Here is a 26,058-nt window from a genome sequence, read left to right as displayed (position 1 = left end):
TGATTCTGGGTGAAGCTAACCAAGTTGACGTCACAACGTTCGGTTCTGATGGGTCTACCTTGCGCGCGCCGCGCATCAGAAACCTCTGTGAAGACTTTGGAACACATCAGGGTGATTTCCGACCCGGTATCCAAGAGAGCTTGGAGGGAAACGTTGCCTTCTACCACAACTGGGGTATAGATACGCTTGGCGTTGCCTTTCCTAACCAAATCTCCAAGAAACTGCGTCAGGGGTGCATCCTGCGGGTCAGGCTTCACTAACGGAGGGGGTGGTTTCAACTCATCGCTGCCTATTGGGCAGGGGTCCTTTCCCCACCCCACGAGGTAGACACGCGGTGGTGGTGGGGATGGGTCCCGGCCTAGTCATGCTGACGGTTCGTCCCTGTCCTTGCTCGGCTTACCCTTCCTGTTCTTATTGCTCAGCAGTTGTTTAACTCGTGCTAATTCGGTCCTCAGTTCTGCCATCCCAAGCGGCTCTTGGTTGGCTTGTTTAATCCGTGCTAATTCAGCCCTCAGTTCTGCCATCCCAAGCGGCTCTTGGTTGGCTTGTTTAGCGGTAGCTAGCTTAGGGCTCCGCTCCCTTCGAGAGGAGTTGCGATGGGGCCTTGACTGTCCGCTATTCTGAGATTTAGGGCCGTGACTGCCAGGTTTGCGGTTACCTTGCCCTTTGGCATTGGGGCCCTGTTCCCCCTTGGCTCCAGCTTGTCGAACTTTCCAGTTACCTTTGGGTTGACTCGACGTCTGGTGGCCGGGGTTTGGGTTCGCCCAAGGGGGCCCGCGGTTTGGGGCTTCACCCCCTTCTAGGCCTAAGGACTGACCTTCCTGCTCATATAGGCTGAGGACTCTGGGATCGTCCTCGTGGCGGTCTGTGGGTCGGACGAACGTCTCCCACGTTAGTTGTGTGGTGCGACGCATTTCTCTCATAGTATGGGGGCGCTGGCGACACGCGAGTGTTACTTGGTTACGGATGCACGGGTGAAGGTTATGGAGGAAGAGGGACTTGAAGTTGCGATCTTCCTCTAGCCCGGGCTCGCTTCTGCCCTGAAAGTACGCTGCACGGAGCCGACGGTAGTACTCGCGAGGGTGTTCGCTTCGTTTCTGTCTGATTAGAATGGCACCCATCGTCGCAGCAGTCTCGTCCTCGTACAACGAGTATTCCTCTTTCAAGTACTTACGTATTTTCTTGTAGTTGTCGAGGACTGACTGCGGTAGGGTCTCAACGAATGCTCGTACGCCACTACCTAAAGTTTTCCAGACTAGTCTGGCCTTTTCATGCGACGTAGCCTCTGGCAGGTCCAGGAGGCTACGCTCGATTTCCCGGAAATAATCATTAACGCTTCGGTGTCTATGATTTTCCGGCTCAAAACGCTCTATGTCTTTCGCAAGGACGTCGATTTGGCGGATCCTAGTTTTGCGTTCTGCGACGAGGCGTTTTGATTTTGACCCGTAGGGGTCCTCGCTGTCTTCGCTATTTGAGCTGCTCTCATATCGCCTATGTCTGCGTTTCGGCTTGTAGGCGGCCTCTCCGTCAGAGGAGTCTGAGGGTATGTAGCGCGGCGTTTTCTGCGGGCTAGAGGCTGCAGCGATATTGAAGCGCGAGGGGGTGTAGTGGGGAGTAAAGTAAAAACTCCCAGCGCCACGAGGTGGCGATCGCGCGACTTTCACGCGAGTTGAGCTTGAGTGCGGTGTCTGATCTACCGTTCTAAGCTCAGGTTCTTCCTCCTCCAGAGCGGAACTCTGTTCTTGGGAGGGTTTGGCCGATCCCTCATCTGAGCGACGTGCTTGCGTCACTTCTTCTCTGAGGTATTCTATTTCGCGCTTTAGTTCATCTTGTGTGGCTCTCAGGCCCACGAGGCTACTCTCCGCGCTTTCTGCTCTCCTTTGAGCTTCGGCCAGTTGTCGTTTTAGTGTTCTTTTCTCTTGTTCGAGGGTCATACACACATGTTCCATTTCCTTATAGTAGATCATGAACAATTTGGGTAGCCCTTCTGGGAGAGTCATAGTACGCTCCTTAAGTTCCCTAACGGCTATGTGTATCTCATCAAAGCGAGCCTTTTGGTCCAGATCACAGAAGTAATTTCTCCTATCCTCCGGGACTTGGCCTAAATCGCCTACAACGTCGAAGAGAGAGAGGAGGGGCCCTTCTGACTCCCTTGATGGGGAACGCGACATTTTGTTCGAAATGTATTAATTAACTTAAAGGAAATTAATACTAGGTGTTGATTAGGTTAGAATTTAATTCAATCCAAGTTGCTAAATAATTGATGTGGTTTCTTAGCTACTTTGTTTTCACTAATGTTTCACTTGTATTAATTAGCTCAATTAATAATTAGTTAATAATAATGATTATTATTAATAATATTAATTAAGTACTTGGATTAGATATTACTCTAATGTACTAATCAATTAAACCAGTTTATCAGCTAACTGTGGTTGGCAGCTGAATTTCAGTTCTGTGATTAACACACTGTTAATGATTCACCATTAAAGTCATCTGTGTTATACCTTGGCAGTTGATTTTGGGTATACAGCAGTTTACAAGTTATTGTTGAGAAATTCACAAGGTCATTAAACTATTCCTCACACGGGGCACCACTTTAATGTAGGTTGAATTGGGATTAATTAAATTATAAATTATGTAATAATTGATAATTAAATTAATCAATTTATAAATAAAGATCAGTCTCATAAAATCTTAAATTATTAATCTTAATACTCACTGTGAATGGTTACATTCAAGATTAATGGTAGCTCTGTATTAGATGGGAAACCCAGTTGTATACAAAAGCTAAATTCTGAAGGAAAAAGGAGTTCTAAATAGTTGACCTTGTGAATAAACAACAGGAACAAGTAAAATGCAATTCAATTTTATTAGCTTTTATTTGTCTACTACTCACTAATAATAATAATCTCAAAATACATTCAATGTCGGCAAAGGTAATAACAAGACAAAACAGTGGAACAATTACACCTGGACTATAAAGTTGAGGGAAAGAGAGAGAGAAAGAGATAGAAGAAAAAAGAAAAGAATCCCTTGTGCGTGTGTGTGTGAGGCTAGGGCAAGCCGATGCGTGTGTGTGTATCTGTGGGCAGATGCTAACGACTAGCCACTCTGGCAATGCTTAAACAAAATGGCGGTCAGTGCCTAGGTGTCGTATCACAGGTAACTCAATGAGGAAGGTATCAAAATGGCGTCGGAAAAATGGCGCCTGCAGGCCTAGTCGAGAACACAAGCCTACGAGCTAGCGTATCACCCTGAGGTAGCTAGCAATCAGTTGCTAAGGAGAATCTGACCACGTTACAGCTGGATCCAAACACTGTACTTAACAACAATTTCCAACAGACTATCTAGGCAAAGAACTCAACACGAGAGAGAGAGAGAGAGAGAGAGTGTGTGTATATGTGTGTGTAATAGGTGTTGGATGGAGAGAACTAGGCCTTGTAGCGGTCTAGCCTCGGAGCTTAAAATAACAAACTTGTCGCTGCGCTGCTAATCAGATAGGGAAGCTAGCAATGGAGTTAAGGAAAGATATCATGCAAGATACCCTGTCTAACAAGTTCAAAGAAAAAAACAGAACCAAAACAAACAATAAAAACAAACAAACACCTTCCGTGTCTGAGCGGGTATGCTAAATAGCTCAAAGCTTAAACATGACCCTAACAACCATCTGAATAAGCTACAAATTAAAATTTTGCCCAAGTGCCTACTCAATGCGATGGAAGTTCTTTCTCCGATGTCCGCGCTGAGGGTCGCGGTCCGAGGAGAGGAGGTTAGCGGCGCGTTGCGTCCAACCGCGGCTAACGAAGCAGGGAGATGGAGGCCTAGCTGGCCCACGGTGCTTCAGGAGAAACCTCCGGTGATGCGTCGACGAGAAAAAGCTGAGAGGAGCGAAGCTGTCCGCAAATGCCTCTTAGCGTGGAAAACTACTTAACTGTAGTTAAACTTTGCAAAGGTTAGAATCAAAACCACTATAATCGCTGAAACTTAGCGGGTCGTTCAAAAGTTCGGCCGAAACTAATTTGAACAGGCTGTTCTCAGACAATAGCGGTTAGTCTCAACACTGTAGGCGAGCGTGCCAACAGTCCGTCCGACCACTCCAGTAGCCAGAACACGAGAGGACGAATCGAGGCGCTCTTGATACAGTTAAAGCAGTTCCACTTTACGTCACATCCGGGTGGAGCGCGCAAGGAATTGTGGGATCGTTATAGGGGGCGCTGGCGAGTTACCAACACAGGGGATTTGTCTATTGAGGTATTTCACCCACGTGACCAAGTCACGTGACGCAGCCATTTTGGACAGCACGCTTCAGTCCTTCAGTGCAAGGCGGTATGAGATAGTGGAGACCTTTGCACATTTTAACAAGAAAGTAAGCTGTGATTCGTGTTAAATTGGATCTGTCTTTTATCACAAACACTGTACCCAGCCTTGGTATGGAGCCCTGTTTATTTATTTCTGTGTCCCGTTTCTTTCTAGCCTCTGTTATTGCGTTTTATGTCTGATGTCTGCTACATGCAACCCTAGACAAATTAACATTGCCTTGTTTCACTGCTCAGATGGGTTAACAAACACTAACCCATTTACTTTTTGCTATATATTTTATCAAAATTGTGTTAACTGATAAACTAACCTGAAATGAAATGATCACTGCAAAGTCTGGAGTACTCTGTTGGCTCCCAATCCTGTCTCTTCACAGCTGCAATCCATTTGGCCCTCTTGTTAGGCCGTAAGGTGAACCCCGTTTTCGTTTCATCTCGCTCCGACGTCTCCGAACTACGAAATATTTATTTTAAAATTAAGAATGAGTACTAGAAAGTGTGGCGAAAAAAGTTCTCACCTTATAATCCTGTCAATTCCTCGCACCGAGCGATCGCGTGGCGAACTATTTTCCTCTAAAAATGACGTGTCGGGACATCACGTGACCGGTCTGGACCAATCGCGTTGCCGATTTTTGACCACAGATCAGCTGACAGCTTGCGTAATTACAGTCACATTAGTAGAAAGTCTCCAAAATACCCTCCAAAGTGGGTGAAATGTCTTCTAAGTCCTAAATAGTGCTTTAAATACATCACTAAGACAATACTGCATATATGTGGTATATTGAAGTGTTTATATTATTATTAGAATAAAAATAATTTTTATTATCACCATTATTATAGTACAAAATATGGTGTAATGGTCTAATGACTAGGACCATTCATGTATTCATTCTCTTAGGTTATTAACTATAAAGTACTGATCAACTATAAAACAATTTGCTTGAAAAACAGACCTACAATGTTACACAGGCAGTAATGGAATAGAGTATTGACTCGTCATTGTGGGCTGTATACACCATGGATTAGCCATAAAATGGCATATATAATATATAGGCAATGCGTGTGATTTCAGATCAAGATTTAAGAAATTGTGCAGGAAGGAGAAGAGTCCATAGGAATAATAATACACAATAATAATAATACAACCTATATATAATATTGCAGTTCTATTGCTCAGTTCAGAGGCACAATGGCAGGGATTCAAGTATTCACTACCTATGCAGCGGCACAGTAGAGGTAGGTAAACGCACTAGGCAGCACTATGCACCTGCAGCAGCGGCAACAAAGAAGATGCAAGACTGAGTCATCATACAACAGAACTATGTGGCAAATTGCAAACTTTAATAGAAAATGTAAACAACAAAAGTGATATATACACATTACAAATGCAAATTTATATATACACAAAAATAAAAAAAATATATAAAAATATATAAAAGTCCTGTGGCATGGTGCAAAAAGGCAGGGGTCAGCATCCAGGCAATGACCTAGGTGTCAGTGACAGAGAAAGGGGGGGGGGAGACACACACACACACACACACACACAGTGCTGTGACTAATTGTCTTCACATTGAACAGTAGCAAGTAGGATTCTATGGTCATGTATGAGAAGTTAGTACATGGCTTACTTGTCCTTCTCTTGTCTAGCAGGCTCATTCAGAAATCTGGTGTACTGCTGATAGCAGCTCTTGTGGTACTGCACCTCCAGAGCCACACAGTCTTTGTCCTTAATGTGTACCAGAATACTGTGGTCATCTTTAGTCTCAGCAGCAGTCTGCAACTTGCCTTGCCAGACAGAAAGACATGCTTATTACCACATAGGAATTTAAGTTTGCCAGTAGCATATTCACATAAAGGCATACATGTTACATGCATACAAACATTGAAACATAACATCCATGCATGCAAACACACTTGCAGAGGGAGATAGCACTGTAGATAGTCATCAGTGATAGTGACCCTGTGTGTGGGGGGGGGCAGGGGGGTTGATCAGTGATAGTGACCCTTTGTGTGTGTGTGGGTTTGCTTACCTGCTGTTAAGGTCTCAGCTTTTGAAAGAGCTTCCCTTTGTCGTTTGCCTCCCTTTAAGACGAATTTGAGGGGTTTTTTTTACATATAATGCACAGGGCAGGAAGGACGGGACCTGAGCTGGACATAGGCAGTGCTGACCTGGATCTAAGACTCTTAGTGCTGCCCGATGTTGGGGGGGCAGCTTCGGAGGGGGGGGGCAGCTTCGGAGGGGGGGGGGGGGGGGCAGCTTCGGAGAGGGGGGGGGGCAGCTTCGGAGAGGGGGGGGGGCAGCTTCGGAGAGGGGGGGGGCAGCTTCGGAGGAGGGGGGGGGCAGCTTCGGAGGGGGGGGGCAGCTTCGGGGGGTCTTGCGGCGTCTTGAGTTTCATCTCCCCCTTCTTTCTCGCGCACCATACGCTTTCCCGCTCGTTCAATAGCAAGTTTGTCCGTAAACCTGCGGTAACATGCAGGGTGGAAGGCAGCATCCTCGGGTATCTTGTCAAACTCTAAATCTAAACAGTGTTTGTAGTTTTCAGCTAGTCTCCTGTTCTCACCGCTCAACTGCAGCCACTGTCGGATACTGTCCCGGTATGTATTCCACCTTTTGAAGGTAAATTCCTGGGTCACTCCATGCTTCACAGAAGCTATATGCATATAGCACTGCTTACGTGCAAGAAGTTTTCTCCTTTTTGCCGTTATTTCCAAACTTTCCTCTCCTCCACTGCTGCTAGATGAGGCTGTGGCGGCTGCCATGTTGGTCTCTTGTTTACGAAATGGGCTACGTCGCGGGTGTTTATGGGATACTTCAGCAACCGTGGAACCTGTTCTGTAGCGAAATCTTATTCCGCGGTGCCAAAATATCATTCCGCGCTGATGACATTAGTTCGCTTTTTCAAGCCTTCGTGCGAAAAATTGACAGCATTACAAGGTGAGAACTTTTTGATGACATCATTTCATAATATGTCCATTTTTAAGAATTGGATATTATGTAGTTCGGAGACGTCAGAGTGGAATCTTGTTTCTGAAAGACTTTTCGGGGTTCACCTTACGGCCTATGTCTGGGTCAGTAGGAAACTGGTAGTGATGTGTCGGTCGCGAACGATCCGGTTCAAAGAGTTCACTTTGAAGTGAACGACGGGAGCTCTTCGGTGGGAGCCGAGTTGGGGAGCCGAATTAGTTTTTTGTCCTGAGGTGCCTCAGAGAGAGAGACTTTCACAAAAAAAGTTGCTGTCCGATTGCGTCTTTGTGTTGTCTATTACCATTCAAAGGAAAAAAAGTAGCATGCCTACTTTTTGTGGTTGGGGGGGTTGATGTCATTCACAGCTGCGAAAATACGAAAATTGGTGTAATGCTTAAAGGGATAGTTCGGGATTTTTGACATGAATCTATATGGTATCCCCGTCAGCAGTGTCGTGCATCCACACTGACTTACCCCCGACAGTGTTCTGTGAGCCTAGATATTGTACAGTGTTGGTCAGTGCACAAGTAGTTCCGGCAGGTTTCCTGGGGTCTGCAAAGTAACACGTTTTTCTTCTCAAAACAGCTCGTGTTCGAATGAGTGATTTATTAGCATAACAAAACCCTTGTAGTCCAAAAAGTCACACCTTGTAATTGCTTGGGGCTACTTTCTCTCAATAGCGATCAGTGCGCGCTGTCACTGTTAACAGTTGTGTGCGAGCTAGCCAACAACTTTCATTAGTTGTTCGACAGTGTTTAGCAGCAGCAAATTGCTTTCCTCCTCAGTATACAAGTGCGCTTCCATGGCAGGGAAAAATAAACTACCACTGCTGCCTATGTAGTGCCCTATTTATACAAATAGGAGTCATTCAGGATTCAGCCATGACACGGAGCAAAAACATGGCTGAATCCTGAATGACTCCTATTTGTATAAATAGGGCACTACATAGGCAGCAGTGGTAGTTTATTTTTCCCTGCCATGGAAGCACACTTGTATACTGAGGAGGAAAGCAATTTGCTGCTGCTAAACACTGTCGAACAACTAATGAAAGTTGTTGGCTAGCTCGCACACAACTGTTAACAGTGACAGCGCGCACTGATCGCTATTGAGAGAAAGTAGCCCCAAGCAATTACAAGGTGTGACTTTTTGGACTACAAGGGTTTTGTTATGCTAATAAATCACTCATTCGAACACGAGCTGTTTTGAGAAGAAAAACGTGTTACTTTGCAGACCCCAGGAAACCTGCCGGAACTACTTGTGCACTGACCAACACTGTACAATATCTAGGCTCACAGAACACTGTCGGGGGTAAGTCAGTGTGGATGCACGACACTGCTGACGGGGATACCATATAGATTCATGTCAAAAATCCCGAACTATCCCTTTAAAGCTGTGGAGCGCAGGGGAGAGGAGTCTGTGAGGCACCTGAGGAGGGGAAAATCAGCTGTGTATTTTATATTGGTAATATAACACAGTTTTGTACGGAGCCGTAGAGGGGACATGGTGAATAAAAAAATAACAAAGCGTGGGAACGACTTATAAGGCGTGTGCACGAGATATTAATGCGCGCGCACGAGTTATAACCCGTGCGCACGCTTTGCGTTAAGGCGTGCGCGCGGGTAGTTAAAAGTGAGGGGACAAGTTACAAATCGTTCCCTCGCTTTCATTAAGGCGTGAGCACGAGATATTAATACGTGCGCTCGAGTTATAAAGGCGTGCGCACGGGTTATTAAAAAGTGAGGGAACGTCTTAAAACGCGTTCCCTCGGTTATATCCAAGGCGTGGGAATGATATCCTATGTCGTTCCCTCGACTTATTAAAATATTCCCACAATGTCCTTGTTTTCGTTGATCTCGTTGCCTACACACACACACACACACGTACACACAGGCTGTAGGTCACCATGGTAGCTCCGGAAATACTAGACGCTATTTTATTATATTTTAATACTGGACTCAGATACACAGAAATCCTCGATGCACTTGCATCCCAATATGGCTTTATTATAAGTCTGAGACACCTCAAGAGAGTTCTGAGAGAGAATGGGCTTCGCCGTCGTAGTTTTTCTGACCTAGGAACGACTATAGATAGCCCAGGTCGCCTCCACGGGTACCGCTGGATGCACGCAAAGTGCCTGGAACATGGTATTCAGGAAAAAACAGAGGATGTACGGATTATCCTTCAACTACTGGACCCAGAGAGTGTTGCGCTACGCCGTCGTCGTACACTTCAGCGCAGACAGTACTTTTCCAAAGGACCCAATTTCATTTGGCATGTCGATTCTTATGACAAACTAAAACCGTTCGGAATCTGCATAAACGGATGCATAGACGGGTTTTCCCGTAGGATCGTCTGGCTGAAAGCCGCACACACAAGTAGTAACCCGCGAGTGATTGGCAGTTACTATGTGGATGCAGTGGAGAGGTTAGGTGGATGCCCGAGAATCGTACGAACTGATTTTGGAACTGAGAATGTGACTGTGCGAGACATCCAGAAGTTCTTCAGGCGTGACGGAGAAGACGACAGGGCAGGGGACCGAAGCTACATCTCCGGGGCCAGCACTGCAAATCAGCGTATTGAATCTTGGTGGGGCCAGTTGCGTAGACAAGGGGCTGAATACTGGATCGAGTTCTTCGGAGAGCTGAAGAACTTCTGGGTGTCTCGCACAGTCACATTCTCAGTTCCAAAATCAGTTCGTACGATTCTCGGGCATCCACCTAACCTCTCCACTGCATCCACATAGTAACTGCCAATCACTCGCGGGTTACTACTTGTGTGTGCGGCTTTCAGCCAGACGATCCTACGGGAAAACCCGTCTATGCATCCGTTTATGCAGATTCCGAACGGTTTTAGTTTGTCATAAGAATCGACATGCCAAATGAAATTGGGTCCTTTGGAAAAGTACTGTCTGCGCTGAAGTGTACGACGACGGCGTAGCGCAACACTCTCTGGGTCCAGTAGTTGAAGGATAATCCGTACATCCTCTGTTTTTTCCTGAATGCCATGTTCCAGGCACTTTGCGTGCATCCAGCGGTACCCGTGGAGGCGACCTGGGCTATTTAGTTGGCTGATGATGAAATCTATAGTCGTTCCTAAGTCAGAAAAACTACGACGGCGAAGCCCATTCTCTCTCAGAACTCTCTTGAGGTGTCTCAGACTTATAATAAACAGAGGTGTCAAAAGTATTACTATTTATTACTCAAATAGAAGTATAGATACTATGGTTTAGAAATACTTTTCATGAAGTAAAAGTATCAACTGAAGCTTTTTACTCAAGTAAAAGTAAAAAGTATACTGATTTCTAAACTACTTTAAAGTACAAAAGTAAAAGTAATGAAAGAGGAAAAAATGCTATTAAGGACAAAGGCGCAGCCTAGAAGTCCACATACAGTCCATTCTCCTGACCCATTAAAATGTGTTTCATGGAGCACAAGTAATAATGACTTGTTGTCTGTAAGTGTTGTAATGGTGTAAAACTTCATACCTCAGAAGTAAGTTATCAATACATTTTTATTGAAAATGTATATATTAAAACACACACACACACATGTCTCGACCACATCACCCCATCCTACTGATCCACACAGATGGAAAAAACAACTAAAGTAATACGATTTATTTGAAAAGATTGCAGCATTGTAATGTCCAAAATATTGTATAACGCAATATTTTTGCAGTATGCTGGCAATCATTTTGTGTCCAAAGTTGCATTGCATTCACTGTCTAAACGGCAGTAATAATACAGTATTTGAATGCTATGAATGAATGAATGAATGAATACTACACTAACACTACTGTAAAATTACAGTTTTTTTCTTTTTCATATGGGACGTGCAGTAGAGGCAGCAGGTTCCAGTTAAAATGCAAGAAAAACACTTTCTCATCCCTACTAGTTACTGGCTCACCGAGAGAAGTCAACAGAATGTTTGTGTTCCAGCAATGCGAGGCTGAACACAGGCGAGGAGAGAAAGGGCGGCCGCTGGAATGCCGACACACTACAAGCTAATATAACGTTTACTAAGCTAAGACCTGTCACTTTACTCACTAACCCCCACCAAGATACCATAACTGCGTTTGTAAACTTAACCTGACTCAGAAAAGAGAATGCCGCATGGTTCGTGTGTGTGTGTGGGGGGGGGGGGGGGATTCCACTCCTGACAAACGAACGAGAGCCCGCAATTTACTAACGGTGTTGAAGTCAGAGCTCTGATTGCTGTGTGCTTGGAGCGCCCTGAGTGGCAGTTTATTAGGTGGACAAAGTAATATAAGTAATATAAAGATTGGCGCAATGAAATGCAAGTAACGAGACTATTATAAACGTAACGAAGTAAAAGTAAATGCTTGAAAATGTAACGAGTAGAGATAAAAAAGTAGGTTGAAAAATTATTACTCCAGTAAAGTAGAAAGTATCAAAATTTCTACTTAAGTAAAGTAACGAAGTATTTGTACTTCGTTACTTGACACCTCTGATAATAAAGCCATATTGGGATGCAAGTGCATCGAGGATTTCTGTGTATCTGAGTCCAGTATTAAAATATAATAAAATAGCGTCTAGTATTTCCGGAGCTACCATGGTGACCTACAGCCTGTGTGTACATGTGTGTGTGTAGGCAACGAGATCAACGAAAACAAGGATATTGTGGGAATATTTTAATAAGTCGAGGGAACGACATAGGATATCATTCCCACGCCTTGGATATAAACCGAGGGAACGCGTTTTAAGACGTTCCCTCACTTTTTAATAACCCGTGCGCACGCCTTTATAACTCGAGCGCACGTATTAATATCTCGTGCTCACGCCTTAATGAAAGCGAGGGAACGATTTAATATCTCGTGCACACGCCTTAATGAAAGCGAAGGAACGATTTGTAACTCGTCCCCTCACTTTTAACTACCCGAGCGCACGCCTTAACGCAAAGCGTGCGCACGGGTTATAACTCGTGCGCGCGCATTAATATCTCGTGCACACGCCTTATAAGTCGTTCCCACGCTTTGTTATTTTTTTATTCACCATGTCCCCTCTACGGCTCCGTAGTTTTGCATTATGTTTGTGAGAAAATTTATTAATTGGTCAAGCATGAAAATCTCTCACCTTTCGGCGAAATTCGCCGTTTTGAAGTCAAAAATGACCTACGCGAATCGTGTAGATCCGAGGAGTTTTTTTTTTGGGGGGGGGGGGGTCGGGGTCGGGAGATTTTTTTTTTTTTTAATTATCATATGATTGACTTAATACGCAAACTGAGCACTTCAGAAATCGGCCCTTTAAATGACACTTGGACGGTCAGTAAATCCTCCTGGCTGCTTCGCTGCCGAGAACCAATCATATGCCAAACTGCGTTCCATTATTCCAGTCATGCGCACACTCTTCACGTGTACTTGGAGTGCATGGAGAGAGCCTGTGGTTGAATTGCAAAGCTGCGAGAACGAGAAGCAGGATATATCCACCTGGGGCCATTATTAAAAAATGTTCTGTTTCCGGTCCACCGGCCGGGTGAGTGCCGTTTGTGCGGGTGAAATTTTTTTTTTTAACGCCGGTTTTTCGACATTTTTTTCGGGTTCGTAAATCTAAACTCGAACTTGACATTTCCGCATTCCAGGGCTTTCCACTAAAGCTCATACTGCCTCCGCCGAGTGTGCGCGCGCGCACACACCGCATGTCGGGGCCGCGGATGAGTTCCTCTCCCCTGATCAACGAAGTCTGCTGGGAATTTGTGGTTATTATCGGTACAAACAGCGCGAATCACAACTTAAATGAGTGCGGTTCAGTTTGACATTATTGTCAGTCCGTTAGATAAACATTTAATTTTATTAAAATCGAAAATTAATATTTAGAGCCTGTGGGCTACAAAAATAGTCATTAAAGTAGCCGGCTGGACTTAATTATGTAGCCGCAGCCGGTGCTTGTGGAAAGCCCTGTCGAATCAGCTCTGCGCATGCGCCGTGCGGCACAAAAAAAATGGCAGCCACCATGAAGGAAGGAGATCCGGATTTTTCAAACATTTGCTTAAGTGTGAAATTGCAAAATGGTATTCTAGCGAACAACAAAGTAGTAAAGATTCAGAAAAACAAATCATTCAGTGATCATTTTAATAGTGTAATTTCATCCGAACTAGGCCTAACGCTCGATTTAGAACTACAAAAAGTCCGTGTGTTGGACATTTTAAGTACCTTTGTAAAAGTTTTGCAAATGTTGCAGTCAGCATTTAAAATGCTAACTTAAAGTTTTTGTACAAGTTTCAGTTGATTAAACTGTCATTTTATTAAATGTGTCTGCTTTTGTAATAAAGTACCGAAAGAAAAAGCAAACACAGCATTGCGATTTCTTATCCATCCATATATAATAAAAAAAATTACAAATAAAAATCCCTCCCTCCCGACTGAAAATTTTTTTGCTCACCCGGTGGACAGGAAACGGATTTTTTTTAAGGATGGGCTGGGACAAGGCAGACCAGAGCGTAACTTACACATTTACCTGCATTTACCAGCGGATTGAATTTGGTGAGTACTAATGGTTTCAATCGTTTTCATATTTTGTGCGGTATAACAAAGTTACTGCCGTTCGCTACAGCTTGCGTTGAACACTGCCAGAGCTAGCCGAAGCTCTGGTGAAAATAATAGCTCCCGTTTGCCAGATATTAAGTTAGCTTAAAGCTTGTGTAGTTAACGGTAACATAAAAGAAGAAACACAAACTTCTTTCGATTATCTCTGTAATTGGTATTTCAGGGACGTGTGAGGATAATATTCACGTGAGGGGCTGAAAAGGCTGAAGGTGAAGTGGTAAACTCTAAAACTTGTTAGCCTATGCTTTGGCCCATGCTTGAAGCCTTTTGTGACAAAATAAAAACTTGTGAACCCTGGTCATTTTTACACTCCACTGTTTTACACTGTTATTTATTGATTCATTAAAACGTAATGGTTTTGAGCCATCTAAAATAGCGAAAGCGGGCGTCTCACATTTACTGCCCGGGCTCCATCCATTGACAAGACGGGGCGTCAATTTTTTTCAGCGTGAAATTAGAGAGAAGACAACAGGGAAGAGTGTGTCACGAAAGGCTTGCCGTGTGTTTAGACCAAAAGCCACTAAATCGTTATGTTGATATTATTTTTAGTCGCTGCTGTAGCTTTTGTCACCATTCTAAGTCAGCTAGCCTACTCCTGGCCATTAAAGCTTTAGTAGTTTCTGGTGTGAACACATAGACCGTGAGCCAGGGCCTCAAAATATGGAAACAGTTACCGAAAAAGTGGAAAAGGCTACCATACCTTTTCTGAAAGCTTGGATTCTCAGCTTTTCAGTGATGTATGATGGCCATCTGACAGGAGTAGCTGTTTTGAGTTATCACACACAATGTAAACTAAGGTTGAGAAAATATTGCGTATAAATCAAGCAGAACACTGTATTCATTTTGTAATGTAAATTCCATGAAAGTTGGGACCTGATATAAATTATATGTGGTGGACATGTATTAAGGACCCTTTGAAATATCTCAAAATGCTGAATAACAACTTTTTCTAAAAATGTTTTACCTCAGACTTTCAACTCGACATGTCAACAAATTAGAATACACTACTGTTTTGTCTTTGAAAAAATGCCATGTCTGTTATCAGACTGAAAATCTCCCCTCCAAATCAGATAATATGGGTAAATGGTACATTTTCTGAATCCTCAGGGTCATGCCAGTATTTCAGTGTTTGGATTTTGTTTTTCTGGTGCTCCCTGGTGCCACAGAATTAAAAGACAAAGGATGACTTGGGCAGAAATGGAAGGAAAATGTGTGTGATTAAAAGTTTGAAGAGCTCCAGGGTTGGCTGTACTCATCTAAAATGCTCACAAAAGGATTTAAATGAAAGCTCAGAGTCTCCCCTTTAAAATGATGCCAAACATAACAAAATAAAATATTCCAATATGTCCAATATAGATTTCGGCAATATCAGTGTTCTGCTTGATTTATACACAATATTTTCTCAACCTTAGTTTACATTGTGTGTGATAACTCAAAACAGCTACTCCTGTCAGATGGCCATCATACATCATTGAAAAGCTGAGACTCCAAGCTTTCAGAAAAGGTATGGTAGCCTTTGCCACTTTTTCGGTAACGACCAACCCCTCTAGGTCACGGACTAACAGTAGAGAGTGGTTTACAGTTGATACTGATGTACCACTTGCACTAATACAAACATTATCCTTAGAATGAGTGTGTTAGGGGAAGAGGACGCTGCAGCTGTTAAGCTGGATGCAGGCATTAAATGCAGCTGGAAGTGGGCCTGGCTTAAGCTGGAGGGCAAGGTATCTGTGAAGGGACAAGAGGTGTCCTTTCATGTTGGGGATTTCTTTAAGAAAATTGACAGAGAGGGATTGGCCAGGTGTGTCCTCTGCCACAAGGACATAAATTATGCAAACAAGGGCAGCCATGCTTTGATTGCTCACGTCCAAACTGCGATACATCAGTGTACCGGAAGTATTTCCTCCGCACCACCAACCCCCGTCGCCCGACAATACCCCACCCCCGCGCGTGCGCACCCTTCTCACCTTTTCAACCCCTGACCCATTTTCATGCCTGATTGGTAAGTAAGTTTTATTTCTATAGCTAGAACATTGTTACACTGCTATACTTTACAAAGCTTTACAATGGCTACAAAAACTAAAAAATAAAAAGGAAAACATCCTATTGATAAAATATAAATAATAATATAATTAATTAATTAACTAGTTAATTGCAGCAATTAAATCAAAAATAAAATCTCAGGAGCCGTTTGGGAGCCGAAAGAGCCGGCTCCTTATAGTAAGAAGAGCCAAAAGAGCCGGCTCCCGAAAAAGAGCTGAAATTCCCATCACTAGAAACCGGTAAAAGGAGCGTCCTGCACGCTGTCTCTGTCTGTTGTGGCAGCCCACAGCACAACAAGCAAACACCATGGTTATTTATAGAGTGCTTACTGACAAATTAATCTATTCTAGGTGTCTGTAACACATTTTTTTTCAAGCTGGTTCTCCCTCTCTGTCTGCAGCGTTAGTATGTAGCTTGACGTTCAAAATGGCGGACATCGGGGCGTCACGTGACCCTGTGACGTCAGGTGAAATACCTCAATAGACATATCTCCTGAGAATTGGAAGTCATGTTTAAGTAACGCTAATACAATGTACAAAGAAATGGGTAACAGGTTTATTCAACTGAAAATAATACATAGATGGCACCGGACGCCACAACAACTTTATAAATGGAACTTAATACCAGTAGACTCTTGCTGGATATGTGACAGGAGTGGGGCCTCTATACTACATATACTCTGGACATGTCCAGCACTTAAGGACTGGTGGAATAACATCCATCAGATTATATTTGAAATCCTGCACAAAAAGTTCCAAATTTCTGCAAAACTGTCTATTTTGGGATCGACCACTGAGCTTCAGGACAACGACTTTTTGCATTTTGAGAAAAGATGGATTATTTTGGCTCTCACAACAGCTAAACGGACTCTACTAAGGCATTGGAGGAAAAAACACCCACCTCCTTATGAAGAATGGATTACAACAATGGCACAGTTAGCTGCTTACGAGAGGGTGACGTACTCCATACTGGACAAACTGGATCAATATTATGTTTACTTGGAGCCCTTTTACTGACTGGCTTTCTATAAGTTGATGGTTGCCTTGACAATGCTGTGCTGTCAGTGATTTATTATGCTTATCTATTGTGAAGTATCAGTGTGGTGGTTTATGCTTTTGTTCGTTTTGTTGGTTGTTTCATTTGTTTTGTCTTTGTTTTTGTACTTAACTCACGTACCAAAACTTAGGGAGTAAAGTTCTAGCCTTGAGGGCTCCCTGATTGAGTGAACTGATCTCTCCCAGTCTGTATTATTTGTGTTATACTTCAATAAAAATGTTCATTACAAAAAAAAAAGATTACAGCGTGAGATAGAGATAAGGAGGAGACGCACATCACCTTTGAACATTTGATGAATATATGACGTGACTGTTTTGTTGGGTGGCAGAATGTCCTGGGTTGCAGAACCACATGCGCGAGGGCCTGTCAAGGCCGCTAGCAGCTTTAATCATGATTACATTTGATTCAGGTAATGCATATATTAATCTTCTATTTCATCCTGTGAAACATGATTGTCAATTGTACTAGTACACCTAACCTGGCTGATGCAGCTATTTTGTTGTTGTTGTTGTTGTTGCAATAAATGCACCAACTATGCAAAATATTGTTGCTTCTTCCATGTTTTCTGCATAATATTACTCAGGTTTTGTAAGGTAGTAGAAAGGATGTGAAAATGTATGGTGGTGAGAATGTGCCCATATGAGTGTGAAAGTATCCATAGTATAGTGGGAAGGTGGTAGGTACGTAACTTCTCTACGTAACTTTACAACGTAGTAAAAACGTTGCTGGTAGTTCAGAATTTTATGTAGTAACTACATAAAAACACTACATAACATCTACCAAACCACTACGTTGTAAGTACGTAGTTACTAGATAAAATTGTAAGCTGGGTAAGCACCACGAAAGCTACAGGTCAATGGACTGCACATCTGGCTTGTTAAAGGTTTTCACAGATTCCCCAACAGCTCAAATTCTCAAGTGCTCGAACAAAGAAGCAATTGTAAATGCCGTGATAGCCCCACATTCTGTTGACTTTGGTCTAGAAGCACTTCAAGATATTCCCTACTGTGGCGTGTCTACTGATGGCAGCAATCACAGAGCAGTGAAGATATTCCCTCTGCTCATTCAGTATTTTGATTGGAAGAACGGTGGTGTGCAAAGTAAATTACTTGAAATTAAAAGCACCCCAAATGAATCAGCTGACACTATTGCACAGTACATAAAAGACACACTGGAAAAGAATGGGATGTTTTCTAAATGCATTGCATTTACTGGTGACAACTGCAATACAATGTTTGGAGGAATCTGGTGTAATGAGGATGGGAAGAATGTGTTTGCCAATTTAAAAAAGTCCTTGCAGAACATTGCTCTTATTGGTGTAGGCTGTCCAGCACATATTCTGAACAATTGTGTTCACCATGGAGCAGACACACTGGATGTTGACATTGAGCACATCATTTTCAAAATTTATCAACATTTCCACATCTACACTGTGCGCACAGAGAGTCTGAAGGAGTACTGTGAGTTTGCTGAAGTTTAATTTAGAACTCTCCAGTCTCACAGCAAGACATGATGGCTGTCATTATTCCCAGGGATTGAGAGATTGCTACAGATGTATCCAGCTTTGAAAGCATTCTTTTTGTCACATGAAAAGCCACCAGTGCAGATCAGGAAGTTTTTTGAAGACGAGTTCAGTGAGATTTACCTCTGGCAAATGCATTCACTCGTGTGTATTTCAGTCGCATATCCAAGAGATGGAGAGGGAGAGCAATTCAGTTGTGGAAGTAAAGAGGATTCTGAACAGGGTCCAGGGCATGCTTCATGAACGCAAGATGAACAACTTCATGCCTCTTAAAGTCAAGAGTATGCTGGCACAAATGCAGAAGGATGGATATGGACAAAGGTGTGACCATTTCAGTGCTCAAGTACAGGACCTGTACGGTTCATGTTCTGACTATCTAGAGAGATGGATGGCACCCATAGAGGAGTTTTCCACTTTTATGTGGATGGATCTGAGTGAAATTCCTGACTGGAATGACATAGAGGGTTGCATCAGGCACCTAGCTGGGAAAGGGGTGGAAATTGATGATTCAAAGTGCTTTGATCAGGTCACCAGCTAAAGAAATTCATTGAGAGAAGTAACAGTGATGCAGACTTCAGTGATCTACTAGCACACCAGAGGTGGACCAAATTCTTTGAAAGATCCAAAAGTGTCGATTTTCATTCAGAGCTGCCTAAGATGACACACTTTTTTTTTTTTTTTTTTGCCATACCTGCTCACAATGCAAATGTTGAGCGAATCTTTTCACTGATGCAAGCCCAATGGACCAAGGAGAGGAATCGCTTGTCTGTTGATTCACTGAAGGGGATTCTGTGCACACAGTACAATTTCAAGAACATGACCTGCAAAGATTTCTATTCCTATTTAATCGGCAATAGACAACTGTTGGGAAAGATTCAGTCATCTGAGAAATACGCCCCATGTGAGGAGGACTGAAAAGCCATAGGCCAGTGTAGCCTATTACTTTTTTTGAAATGTTTTTTGTGCCCATACAAATAATTATGTTTATGTTAACAAATTATGTTTTATTTTGTATTTTTTTAGGTTACCATTATTGTTTTATAGGGACAAACAGTGAAAACCTTTACTTTATATTTTATATATTACTTTATCACAGCACTGAATGGCACAGAAATGTTTAATTTTGTTTTTGCACATTTGAAGCAGTGTTTGCACATTTTGAGGCAATGTTTTTTTTTCTACGTTAGTGTTGTTAAGGGCCAGTAAAGCTCATTTTCATATCTAGTCACCATGTCTGTGGACATATTTGTATTTGAACATGTGATACACTACCCCCACCCCTATGCTGAGGTGTCCTCTTTTTCACAAACTCAAATCTGGTCATCCTATGTCATTTCAGTGTTTTTCTTTGCCATGGTCAACTCTGGCTTGTTAATTTGGGATCTAAATTTCTCCAGATTTCTGTCAAGCTGCTTTGTGATAATGTTTGTTGTTTGACAAAATGTGAAGACTAGGGATGTTAACCGATGACCGTTTGACCGATGGTTGACTGAATCAACGTCAACCGGTTAAATTTTTTTTTGGTTGTCGGTTAAAAAAAAAATCAATCGTTTTGAAGCTGCCGATTTTGGAGCGGAGAACCTGGAATTCTGTGTTGTAAACACTTGGGGCATGCCATGCGGTGTAAGGACGACAGCTGACAAATCAGAAACACCCATTCAGTCATGTCCCGCCCACCCTCCTGCCCCAGTTAAAGACAGCTGACAAATCAGAAACACCCATTCAGTCATGTCCCACCCTCCCGCCCCAGTTAAAGACAGCTGACAAATCAGAAACACCCATTCAGTCATGTCCTGCCCCAGTTGAAGACAGCTGCCACTCGGCGAGAGAAAAGTGTAGACACAGGCTTTTTAGCTTACAAATTACTATTCTGTTTTTTTTTTTTTAATTATTATTAGAAGGCACATCGAGTTTAGTCCTGCCTTGGCCAGTGCATTCTGAAAGTATGTTTCGGTCTGTAGCCAACAATGCATGTTATTGCAGATCATATCTCTCCACACAAACTAAAGGCGCAGATGCCGACTTTTTCACGGCTGAATCGTGCAGATCCAATTTTTTTTTTTTTTTTTGGGGGGGGGGCGTTGGAGTGTCTGAATAATTTCATCAGAGTAAATTCTGTATTAAAATTACTAAATAAGCAAATGCCATTGAAATTATTCAGACACTCCAACGCCCCCCCCCCCCCCCCCAAAAAAAAATCGGATCTGCACGATTCAGCCGTGAAAAAGGCGGCATCCGCCAAAAGGCGCGCCGTTTGCATCCCTGTTTAAACTCATAGGTTAACCAACTTTAACCGGCTAATGGGCTAATGAGGCTCGGTGGTCGGTCAAGATTTTTTTTTAGTTTTCGTCATCCCTAGTGAAGACACATGCAGTCTGGTTATGAGTTATCTTCAACAACTTATAATCAGATCAGCAGTTCTTGGGAAAGGGGGATGGTTAATTGATTGTTCAAATAACACTTTTTTCACCCAGTAGTGCAGTATGTTGTGGTATGGTTGCTAAACCAAATCCAGAACCTTGGTCAAGTACCATTATTTGATACCTACACTGAAAAAAGTGAAACGACCGAGACGTTCATTTGAAGCACGTTTTTACTTTGGTCTAATCGAGAATCATGGTTTTTGGTTTAAACCTGCTTTTTTTCCAGTTTGCCTAAATGCAAATAACGCTTCCCACAAACAAAATTAGAAATAAAAATTTTACATGGAGTGTACTTTCACTTCAAACCAGAGGATCTCGTGTCATGTGACGTCACCAGGTGGTCGGTTGCTCCATGTTCAGCAGTCCGCCATTACCTCGCTTTGAATGTTGTTGCACCAAAAAGTTCTTCTGAACAAGGTAAGAATTCTTAAATTGTTTATTTTAATTGTAATTTGTGTTTTACATGCACATTTGTGGTTGGTGGCAGATGGCCAACTAGTTGACGTTTCTTCACTGACTGTCTTTTATTTTGGTGCCTTAGCTAAACTAGGTTGTTCAAATGCAGAGTTAAATTAATATTGCTGCTAATGTTATTTTTCTGTCATATAAAAAAAATTTGGAATGCACATCCACACAGGGGTGGATATGTGTTAACATTCCAAGTTTTACAAGCAACATATATTCGTCTAAAAGATGCTGAAAGTCCGCGGAGTTGTTGCGGTTAGCATAGTATAGAACTATGGCAATAAGTGGCTGTGTGTCAGTGCGGTTAATTAACATTAGGTGAGGTGTGTATTCAAGGTTGGCCTGGTTCATTTTTCTATAACGTTAGTTAGTTTAGTTAACTAAATGAGAGGGCCTGTCGGTCATGCACTGTGTCCGGTCCGGACATGTACCGGTCGGTTGGAGCCCGGCGGCTGGGCAGCTGGGCTCCAACACCACACACACGGATAGATAGAGCAGGCAGCCATGAGGCAGAGAAGGTGAAACTTCATGGACGCGTTTTTTCATATTGATGACTGAAATGCACGTTATTGTAAACATTATCGTTTAACAGACATGTATGTTATTTACCAGCTGGGAGGTCCGTATCGTGAAATACTGTGACCGAGGTCTTGAAAGTACTGACTGAGGCCCTCTGGGCCGAGGTGACGGTATTTCACCATATGGACCGACCTTAAGCTGGTAAATAATATATTTATTTTTTTCTTTACCAAATTCTAACAGAAATCGAGAGCGCCCGAAAGGGAAAACCGAGCCGAGCCGCCATTTTGAATCCTCATTCATGGCTGTAATGCAAATGGCTTCCTCCTCAGTATACAAGTGCACTTCCATGGCAGGAAAAAAACTACATTTTGCCACCTAGTTCCCTATTTATTCAAAATTGAGTCATTCAGGATTCAGCCATGTTTTTGCTCGGTGTTAGCAACAGTTACAGGTTTTTAGCTTTCTCCTGAAATGTTTTCTTTTATTTCTTCTTCCTCAGTTACATTTACAGTTAGTAAAACTCGCTTTCGCTGTGAAGACTGTCGTTATCACTATCTATGCTGTAAAATTAATGCTATTCTCCTGAGAAATGTGAAAATAAATGTTGACAAAAATTGCTACTATGTTTGTTGTTGTTGTGAACGAGCGAGTTGCCAGAGGTCCGTATGCGGGGTCCATATCAGAGGATATGGACCCACTCGCCAGCCAATCAGAGTGCAGGATTTGATAGAAACCGGACCGCGAAAAAAAAACCGTTATGTTAATTTGACAGAGGTGACGCACGTTCGTCTGCTACGTCTCTCATCCTCAGCCGCTATGTTCACACAGCCACGGGAAGCTCTCCGTTTACCGCTTGTCACCGTTGAGCCACTGCACTGCACTTTGCATCACTTTGCCTTTCTGGTTCAGTGTAGCAGGAGTGTCCTTGATTTTACTTAAGGTGTGGTTTACTTAAAGATTTTTATTTATGTTCCTGTGTAAGCCGATTTGTCTTTGATGCCTGCTGCAGACCTGCAGACCAGATTTTCTTCCTAAATAATGAAGTTGATAGTGAGTCAATTATGAGTGCGTCACCTCTCATGATTGACAGTTTTCTGTGCCCTACAGACTTTTTTTTTCTTATCTAGGCATATCACTTATCTTGACTTTGCCTTTTTTGCTCTAGAAGGAATACTATGGATACTACTTTTATTATTTTAAACATATAAAAACGACAAGAATGGATTATGTATGAGACAATGAGTACTGATTACAGAGGAAGAATTTAGGCATGTCATCCCCTCTCTTTGCCTTACATTTCCTGTCTCTCTGTCAGATAAAGCATAAATGAATAAAACAAATAATAAATATAATTAGATAATAAAAAAGAAATAAAAATATAATTAGATAAAAGAGGGAAAATCATATTCTACTTTTTCATCTGTCAGTGTAATGTTAATTCAGTACTACATCACCAGTATAGCCTAATTAATAGTTTATTCTGTAGTGATAGCTATGGTTAATGCTGACTGTCCCAGCAAAGAACTAAATATGAAATCTCACCTTTTTTCTTTGTGTTTACAGGTTTGCTGTTGTTTCCTGACAAATTTATCCATATTGCCCAATTTGGTAAGTTCCAAAATGAACAACTTTGAATATTATTATCATGTATATTTAAATAGGAATGACAAACCCAAAATAAAAATGCAGCACATTAGAAAATAGCTTAGAATTTACCACAGATGTATACTTACTAATGTGGTACGTTACCTTCCTCCCAGTGTAATGCAAGTTATTTTTTACCATGCAATAACAATAATTAAATACATTTACAAAACTTTTAAGTAATTTCATGCAGGTTTGCATAGCCTTAAAAGTTTTTATCTAAAATATTAAAGTTAAAAGAATGATTGCAGTTATTGTGCCAAAAAATAAATCACTTTTGTTTTTGTCTCCTACAGTATAAACCCATTCACTTATTCCAACTTTTGGATTATTGCAGAGTATGTGCAGATTTTCAGGATGGTGTGATGAATTTGAAAGATTTATGGAGGCAAATAATAGTACCTGTTGCTTTCCTACTGAAGAAGTAACTGACAACAAACTTAACTGTTTCGATAAATGTAAAAAATGTATTACTGTAATTGGCAAATGGGTAAGGTGAGTCTTTCTTTTCCCTTCATAGCACTGGCGGCTCGTTAATAGGGGCGATTTGGGCGACGCACTCCCAAACAGGGAGGGAGATTTTTTTTTATCTACTCCTACTACCACGGCAACAGTACTGTCATTGTCCAATCAGGCTAAAGTCGCGCCTGGTGTAGCCACGCCCTTTTGGGGCGATTTCTGTCAGGTTCAGATTTGCCCCAAAATCTCCCATTGACACTAATGGTACGTACGTTTTTTTTCGAAAATCATGCTCCCAATGCATTTTCTATTGGGTTTTATGTGCTCGCACAAGCAGCGTGCTTACGTCATACGCCTGTTGCACCACGCAAGTGTTGCCAGATTGGGCGTTTTTAAGTGCATTTTAGCGGGTTTTGAACATAATTTTGGGCTGGAAAACGCAACTTGCGCAGGAAATGTGTGAACATTCTATGAAGAAGATGGCGAGTGTTGAGTGCAACAATATGATAGCGTCTCTGAAAGAAGTTCCCTTTAGTCGTCGTACCAATGAGGAGAAAAAGGCAATCAAACAGCTAGTACCTCCTAGACCGAATTTAAACATCAAGCAAGTGTCTACGAAGGGGGAGAAGACCTACTCAAGAGGTTTTAACAAGAACTGATACCACCGAAAAACTTGGCTAGCTGGCTGTGATGTAGTCAATGCTCGTTTTTGCTACCCTTGCGTTCTCTTCCACCCTGGAAGTAGCACAGCAGACGGTACAGTGATATCTGATATTTGAATTTACTAGGCAAAAGTTTTGTGTGTGTGTGTGTGTGTGTGTGTGTTACCAATGGCAGTTGTTTTACCAATGGCAGTTTAACATTGCCATGTTTTTGTTTTACCAATGGCAGTTTAACATTGCCATGCTTGAAATATTTCAGTAGCCTCAAGTTCTCTCTGACTTGGTGTAAATTAAGCATATTTTCAGTTTTTATATATTGTACAGTATGTGTTCATTGGAGCCAGCAGCACCTTACCTTTTTTCCAACTTGTTAAGCCAAGTTGCACTGACTACAAAACCTTGTGTAACCTTGTGTGTATATAGCTAAATAACTAAAGCCTTTTGTGTTCATTGACATGCTTGTAATATTTTAAATTTCCTTTTAAAGCATGGCTTTCTGGAGGAATTCTTGGGAAAAAAACTGCAGAATTTATTTAGAATTATTATTTGTTGTTAAAATGGTGCAATTCCATATAAAAAACCAACAACACATAATTAAGCTGCACATGTTTGTTTGATGGTTATGCTTTTCTTCATCTTTTTCAAAACTTAAATAAACACTTGTTTTGGATTTATATCCTGCCACTTTAATTGCATTCTTTAGAATGAAGAAATTAGAATATGTTTATAATTAAGAATTTGTGTCTACTTATTATAGAATACTGGAAAAATATGAGAAAATAAATGAGTAATGTAATATTAATTGATTGTGATGCCAAATGTTTTGCTTTGAATGCTTCACAATGAATCTTCCTTAGTTTTAGCCTGGGAAGCCAGACTAAATGTGAATATTTGCCACTCGTAGGCAAAAATATTTTTGGCCACTAGGCGGGTGGGTCTAGTTTACTAGGCTACCTTAGTTTGCCACCTTTTAACTTGTTCAGTGTTCCCACCTAGTGGAGAGAAGAGATATTGTCTATATTGATATCTGAATTTACCAGGCAAAAACAAGTTCGGCCAATTGATTTGCTACCTAGGTCAATTTACTTCAGTCCTGTGGACATTTATGGTCCGTGTAGACATAACAAGGGGAAAATTGTCCCCCCTGAAAAAAAATTCAGGAGCCGCCACTGCTTCATAGTCTTCTGATGAATGTGGAAATGCAAAGACTGCAGTACTTCTGTTTCATGAAGTTCTGAGATTCTTAAACATTATAAGCTTGAACACAGACATTATGGACGCCGCCACTCCTATCCGTGCATCCATTAACTGTCCATGTTCCTGCAAGACTTGGAATGCACTTTTGAGCCACTTGTCAAGATGTCATCAACCATCCTCACAAACCAAACTGACCACATTTAAATGTCTTTTGTGCAACTGT

At 42.1% G+C, this 26,058-nt stretch overlaps 1 long non-coding RNA gene across 1 annotated transcript; it reads right to left on the bottom strand.

The window, feature by feature from the left end:
* Window positions 1-5,753: 5,753 nt before the first annotated feature.
* On the bottom strand, window positions 5,754-6,503 carry LOC132882848 (uncharacterized). The gene is made up of 3 exons (XR_009654248.1): window positions 6,347-6,503; window positions 5,945-6,101; window positions 5,754-5,803 (listed from the first exon to the last, which is right to left on the bottom strand). It is a non-coding gene; the product is annotated as an uncharacterized LOC132882848 (long non-coding RNA).
* Between the last annotated feature and the right edge of the window lie 19,555 nt (window positions 6,504-26,058).

The sequence above is a fragment of the Neoarius graeffei genome, chromosome 3 (genome assembly GCF_027579695.1).
Source record: "Neoarius graeffei isolate fNeoGra1 chromosome 3, fNeoGra1.pri, whole genome shotgun sequence".
Taxonomy (NCBI): domain Eukaryota; kingdom Metazoa; phylum Chordata; class Actinopteri; order Siluriformes; family Ariidae; genus Neoarius; species Neoarius graeffei.
This window is presented reverse-complemented; position numbering and strand designations above follow the sequence as displayed.